Here is an 8,032-nt window from a genome sequence, read left to right as displayed (position 1 = left end):
TGGGTGGGGCCACCTGTTGGGGATCATAGCAGAAATTTAAAATTTTCTACGCATCACCAAGATCAATCTATGGAGTAATCTAGCAACGAGGGGAAGGGGAGTGCATCTACATACCCTTGTAGATCGCTAAGCGGAAGCGTTACAAGAACGCAGATGAAGGAGTCATACTCGTAGCGATTCAGATCGCGGTTGATTCCGATCTAAGCGCCGAACAACGGCGCCTCCGCGTTCAACACACGTGCAGCCCGGTGACGTCTCCCACGCCTTGATCCAGCAAGGGGAGAAGGAGAGGTTGGGGAAGACTCTGTCCAGCAGCAGCACGACAGCGTGGTGGTGGTGGAGGAGCGCGGAACTCCAGTAGGGCTTCGCCAAGCACTACGAGAGACGAGGAGGGAGAGAGGTAGGGCTGCGCCAACAGGGGAAGAACTTCGTGTGTTGGGCTGCCCCTTTGCCTCCACTATATATAAGGGAGAGGGAGGGATGCGCCCCCACCTAGGGTTTCCACCCTAGGGTGGCGGCAGCCCCAATCCCCATCTGGGGTGGCGGCCAAGTGGGGGGAGAGGGAGGCGCACCAGGCATGGGCCTTAGGGCCCATCTGCCCTTAGGGTTTGCCCCCTCTTCTCTCTAGGCGCATGGGCCTTGGTGGGGAGGCGCCCCAGCCCACCTAGGGGCTGGTCCCTTCTCATACTTGGCCCATGTATGCCTCCGGGGCCCGTGGCCCCTCCTGGTGGACCCCGAACCCCTCCGGTGGTCCCGGTACACTACCGGTGATGCCCGGAACACTTCTGGTGGCCAAAACCATACTTCCTATATATCAATCTTTACCTCCGGACCATTCCGGAACTTCTCGTGATGTCCTGGATCTCATCCAGGACTCCGAACAACATTCGGTAACCGCATATATACTTTCCCTATAACCCTAGCGTCATCGAATCTTAAGTGTGTAGACCCTACGGGTTCGGGAGTCATGCAGACATGGCTGAGACAACTCTCCGGTCAATAACCAACAGCGGGATCTGGATACACATGTTGGCTCCCACATGCTCCATGATGATCTCATCGGATGAACCACGATGTCAAGTATTCAATCAATCCCGTATACAATTCCCTTTGTCTATCGGTACGATACTTGCCTGAGATTCGATCGTCGGTATCCCGGTACCTTGTTCAATCTCGTTACCGGCAAGTCTCTTTACTCGTTCCATAACACATCATCCCGTGATCAACTCCTTGGTCACATTGTGCACATTCTGATGATGTCCTACCGAGTGGGCCCAGAGATACCTCTCCGTTACACGGAGTGACAAATCCCAGTCTCGATTCGTGCCAACCCAACAGACACTTTCGGAGATACCCGTAGTGCACCTTTATAGCCACCCAGTTACGTTGTGACGTTTGGCACACCCAAAGCACTCCTACGGTATCCGGGAGTTGCACAATCTCATGGTCTAAGGAAATGATACTTGACATTAGAAAAGCTTTAGCATATGAACTACACGATCTTGTGCTAGGCTTAGGATTGGGTCTTGTCCATCACATCATTCTCCTAATGATGTGATCCCGTTATCAACGACATCCAATGTCCATGGTCAGGAAACCATAACCATCTATTGATCAACGAGCTAGTCAACTAGAGGCTTACTAGGGACATGGTGTTGTCTATGTATCCACACATGTATCTGAGTTTCCTATCAATACAATTCTAGCATGGATAATAAACGATTATCATGAACAAGGAGATATGATAATAACCAATTTATTATTGCCTCTAGGGCATATTTCCAACAGTCTCCCACTTGCACTAGAGTCAATAATCTAGTTCACATCTCCATGTGACCAACATCCAAAGAGTTTACTAGACTCAATAATCTAGTTCACATCACTATGTGATTAAAACTCAATGAGTTTTGGGTTTGATCATGTTATGCTTGTGAGAGAGGTTGTAGTCAACGGGTCTGCCATATTCAGATCCCTATGTATTTCACAAAACTTTATATCATATCGTAGATGCTGCTACCACGTTCCACTTGGAGCTATCCCAAATTGTTGCTCCATTATACGTATCCGGTATCTCTACTCGAAGCTATTCGGATAGGTGTTAAGCTTGCATCGACGTAACTCTTTACGTCGAACTCTTTATCACCTCCATAACCGAGAAACATTTCCTTGTTCATCTAAGGATAATTTTGACTGCTATCTGGTGATCCACTCCTAGATCACCTTTGTACCCTCTTGCCAGACATGTGGCAAGGCACACATCAGGTGCGGTACTTAGCATGGCATACCGTATAGAGCCTATGACAAAAGCATAGGGGACGACCTTCGTCCTTCCTCTTTCTTCTGCCGTGGTCAAGCTTTGAGTCTTACTCAACTTCACACCTTACAACATAGATAAGAACCCCTTCTTTGACTGATCTATTTTGAACTCTTTCAAAAACATGTCAAGGTGTGCGTTCTTTGAAAGTATCATCAGGCGTCTTGATCTATTTCTATAGATCTAGATGCCCAATATGTAAGCAGCTTTATCCAGGTCTTCCTTTGAAAATCACTCTTCAAACAACCGTTTATGCTTTCCAGAAATTCTACATTATTTTGAATCAACAATATGTCATCCACATATACTTATCAGAAATGTTGTAGTGCTCCCACTCACTTTCTTGTAAATACAAGTTTCTAGCAAACATTGTATAAACCTAAAAGCTTTGATCACTCCATCAAAGCATATATTCCGACTCCGAGATGCTTGCTCTAGTCCATAGAAGGATTGCTGGAGCCATCATACCTTTTAGCATCCTTAGGATCGACAAAACCTTTTATTGTATCACATACAACTTTTTCTTACGAAAACTGGTAAGAAAACTTGTTTTGACATCCATCTGTCAGATTTCACAATCAAAAAATATAGCTAATGCTAACATGATTCCGACGGACTTAAGCATCGCTACGGGTGAGAAATTCTCATCGTAGTCAACTCCTTGAACTTGTGAAAAGACTCTTTCCCACAAGTCAAGCTTCATAGACGGTAACATTATCGCTCACGTCCGTCTTCTTCTTAAAGATCCATTTATCTCAATGGCTCACCGATCATCGGGCAAGTCCACCAAAGTCCATACTTTGTTCTGATACATGGATCCTATCTCGGATTTCATGGCTTCTAACCATTTGTCGGAATACGGGCCCACCATCACTTCTCCATAGCTCATAGGTTCATTGTTTTCTAACAACATGATATCTAAGACAGGATTACCGTACCACTCAGGAGTAGTACATATCCTTCTCGACCTACGAGGTTCGCTAACAACTTGATCCGAAGCTTCATGATCACTATCATTAACTTCCTATTCAACAGACGTAGGCGCCACAGAAAACATCTTTCTGTGTTGCATCACTTTCTGGTTGAAGTAAAGGTTCGACAACCTCATCAAGTTCTATCTTCCTCCACTCAATTCTTTCGAGAGAAACTCCTTCTCGAGAAAGGACCCGTTCTTAGCGACAAACAATTTGCCCTCGGATCTAAGATAGAAGGTATACCCAACTGTCACCTTTGGGTATCCTATGAAGATGTGTTTGTCCGCTTTTGGGTTCGAGCTTCTCTAGCTGAAGCCTTAAGCATCGCAACCCCAAACATTAAGAAACGACAACTTTGGTTTCTTTCCAAACCAATGTTCATATGACGTTGTCTCAACAGACTTAGATGGTGTCCTATCTAAAGTGAATGCAGCTGTCTCTAACGCATAACCTCAAAATGAAAATGGTAGATCGGTAAGAGACATCATAGATCGCACCATATCTCATAAGGTTCGATTACGACGTCCGGACACACCATTACCCTGGGGTGTTCCAGGTGGCTTCAACTGTGAAACAATTCCACAATGTCTTAAGTGATTGCCAAACTCATAAATCAGAAATTCTCATCGATCAGATCGTAGGAATTTGATCTTCTTGTTATGATGGTTCTTAACTTCACTCTGAAATCGCTTGAACTTTTCAAACGTTTCAGACTTGTGCTTCATTAAGTAAATATACCTATATCTACTCAAATCGTCAGTGAAGATGAGAAAATAGCGATATCCACCGCACACTTTAATTCTCATTGGATCACACGCATCAGCATGTATGATTTCCAACAAGTCACTTGCCCGTTTTATTTTACCTGAAAACGGGGTCTTAGTCATCCTGCCCATGAGGCATGGCTCGCATGTGTCAAGCGATTCAAAATCAAGTGACTCCAAACATCCATTGACATGGAGTTTCTTCATGCATCTTACGCCAATATGACCTAAGCGGCAGTGCCACAAGAAAGTGGTACTATCATTATTAACTCTACATCTTTTGGCGTGAACATGTGTATTACCACGACCGAGATTCAATGAACCATTCATATAGGGTGCATGACCATGAAAGGTATTATTCATGTAAACAGAATAACCATTATTCTCTAACCTAAATGAATAACCATATTGCAATGAACATGATCTAATCATATTCATGCTCAATGTAGACACCTGATAACATTTATATAGGTTCAATACTAATCCCGAAGGTAGATGGAGCGTGCGATGGTGATCTCATCAACTTTGGAAACACTTCCAACACACATCGTCACCTCGCCCTTAGCCAGTCTCCATTTAGTCCGTAGCTTTTGTTTCAAGTCACCAATAATAGCAACTGAACTGGTATCCAATACCCAGGTGCTACCAGGAGTACTAGTGAGGTACACATTAATAACACGTATATACTTTGTTGAAGTTGCCAGCCTTCTTATCTACCATGCATTTGGGGTAATTCCGCTACCAGTGACCGTTCCCCTTACAATAGAGGCACTTAGTCTCGGGTTTGGGTTCAACCTTGGGTTCCTTCACTGGAGCGGCAACTGGTTTGCCATCCATGAAGTTTCCCTTCTAGCCTTTGCCCTTCTTGAAACCAGTGGTCTTGTTAAACCATCAACACTTGATTCTCCTTCTTGATTTCTACTTGTTGCGTTCTTAAGCACCGCGAACAGCTCCGGGATCATCTCCATCCCTTGCATGTCATAGTTCATCACGAAGATCTAGTAGCTTAGTGATAGTGACTAGAGAACTCAATCAATCACTATCTTATTCGGAAGTTTAACTCCCACTTGATTTAAGTGATTGTAGCACCCAGACATTCTGAGCACATGCTCACTAGCTGAGCTATTCTCCTCCATCTTGTTGGCAAAACAACTTGTCAGAGGTCTCATACCTCTCAACACGGGCATGAGCCTGAAATCCCAATTTCAGCTCTTGGAACATCTCATATGTTTTATGGCGTTCAAAACGTCATTGGAATCCCGATTCTAAGCCGTAAAGTATGGTGCACTAAAATATTAAGTAGTCATCAGGATGTGTCTGTCAGGTGTTCACAACATCCACAGACGATGTTGTAGGGGTTTGCACATCGAGCGGTGCATCAAAGACGTAAGCCTTCTGTGTAGCAGTGATGATACTCCTCGGACTACGGACCCAGTCCGCATCATTGCTTACAATATCTTTCAACTTGGTCTTTCTTTAGGAACGTATTGAAACAGGGAGCTACAACGTGAGCCATTTATCTACAACATATTTGCAAAGACAATTTAGACTATGTTCATGATAATTAAGTTCATCTAATCAAATTATTTAATGAACTCCCACTCAGATAGACATCCCTCTAGTCATCTAAGTGAAACATGATCCGAGTCAACTAGGCCGTGTCCGATCATCACGTGAGACGGACTAGTCAACATCAGTGAACATATTCATGTTGATCGTATCTTCTATACGACTCATGCTCGACCTTTCGGTCTTTCGTGTTCCGAGGCCATGTCTGTACATGCTAGGCTCATCAAATAAACCTAAGTGTATTGCGTGTGTAAATCTGGCTTACACCCGTTGTATTCAAACGTTAGAATCTATCACAACCGATCATCACGTGGTGCTTCGAAACAACGAACCTTCGCAACGGTGCATAGTTAGGGGGAACACTTTCTTGAAATTATTGCGAGGGATCATCTTATTTAAGCTACCGTCGTTCTACGCAAATAAGATGTAAAACATGATAAACATCACATGCAATCAAATAGTGACATGATATGGCCAATATCATTTGCTCCTTTTGATCTCCATCTTTGGGGCTCCATGATCATCGTTGTCACCGGCATGACACCATGATCTCTATCATCATGATCTCCATCATTGTGTCTTCTTGAAGTTGTCTCGTCATCTATTACTTCTACTACTATGGCAAACGCTTTAGCAATAAAGTAAAGTAATTACATGATGTTTAAGTTGACACGCAGGTCATAAATAAATTAAGACAACTCCTATGGCTCCTGCCGGTTGTCATACTCATCGACATGCAAGTCGTGATTCCTATTACAAGAACATGATCAATCTCATACATCACATATATCATTCATCACATCCTTTTGGCCATATCACATCACACGACACATGCTGCAAAAACAAGTTAGACGTTCTCTAATTGTTGTTGCAAGTTTTTTCGTGGCTGCTATAGGCTTCTAGCAAGAACGTTTCTTACCTACGCCAAAACCACAACGTGATATGCCAATTTCTATTTACCCTTCATAAGGATCCTTTTCATCGAATCCGATCCAACTAAAGTGGGAGAGACAGACACCCGCTAGCCACCTTATGCAACTAGTGCATGTCAGTCGGTGGAACCAGTCTCACGTAAGCGTACGTGTAAGGTCGGTCCGGGCCGCTTCATCCCACGGTGCCGCTGAATCAAGATAAAACTAGTAACGACAAGTAAATTGACAAAATCGACGCCCACAACAACTTGTGTTCTACTCGTGCATAGAAACTACGCATAGACCTAGCTCATGAGCCACTGTTGGGGATCGTAGCAGAAATTTAAAATTTTCTACGCATCACCAAGATCAATCTATGGAGTAATCTAGCAACGAGGGGAAGGGGAGTGCATCTACATACCCTTGTAGATCGCTAAGTGGAAGCGTTACAAGAACGCGGATGAAGGAGTCGTACTCATAGCGATTCAGATCGCGGTTGATTCCGATCTAAGCGCCGAACAGCGGCGCCTCCGCGTTCAACACACGTGCAACCTGGTGACGTCTCCCACGCCTTGATCCAGCAAGGGGAGAAGGAGAGGTTGGGGAAGACTCCGTCCAGCAGCAGCACGACGGCGTGATGGTGGTGGAGGAGCGCGGAACTCCAGCAGGGCTTCGCCAAGCACTACGAGAGACGAGGAGGGAGAGGGGTAGGGCTGCGCCAACAGAGAAAGAACTTTGTGTGTTGGGCTGCCCCTTTACCTCCACTATATATAGGGGGGAGGGAGGGCTGCGCCCCCACCTAGGGTTTCCACCCTAGGGGTGGCGGCAGCCCCAATCCCCATCTGGGGTGGCGGCCAAGTGGGGGGAGAGGGAGGCGCACCAGGCATGGGCCACCTAGGGGATGGTCCCTTCTCACACTTGGCCCATGTATGCCTCCGGGGCTCGTGGCCCCTCCCGGTTGACCCCGGACCCCTCCGGTGGTCCCGGTACACTACCGGTGATGCCCGGAACACTTCCGGTGGCCAAAACCATACTTCCTGTATATCAATCTTTACCTCCGGACCATTCCGGAACTCCTCGTGACGTCCGGAATCTCATCCAGGACTCCGAACAACATTCAGTAACCGCATACATACTTTTCCTATAACCCTAGCGTCATCGAACCTTAAGTGTGTAGACCCTACCACTACTGGAATCAGCTAATTTGCCATCTGCCAGCTCTTTGTCGTCTGCTAGCTGACGGCTACCCAAAAGCAGACGGTAAAGAAACGGCAGACGGCAAAGCAGCTCTTTGCCGTCCGCGAGCTCTTTGTCGTCCGCTTGCAGACGGCAAAGAGAGGTGGCCCCCACCCCCCGCCCGTTTGGAAAAAAACTTAACGGCCCACCACTTTGCCGTCTGCCAGCAGACGGCAAAGAGGCAAAAGGGCGGACGGCAAAGAGAGGCGGACGGCAAAGAGGACACTACCTAACGGCCCGTACCCCCCCCCCGCCCGTTACTCT

Source organism: Triticum aestivum, chromosome 6A, assembly GCF_018294505.1.
Source record: "Triticum aestivum cultivar Chinese Spring chromosome 6A, IWGSC CS RefSeq v2.1, whole genome shotgun sequence".
NCBI classification, from domain to species: Eukaryota; Viridiplantae; Streptophyta; class Magnoliopsida; order Poales; family Poaceae; genus Triticum; species Triticum aestivum.
This window is presented reverse-complemented; position numbering follows the sequence as displayed.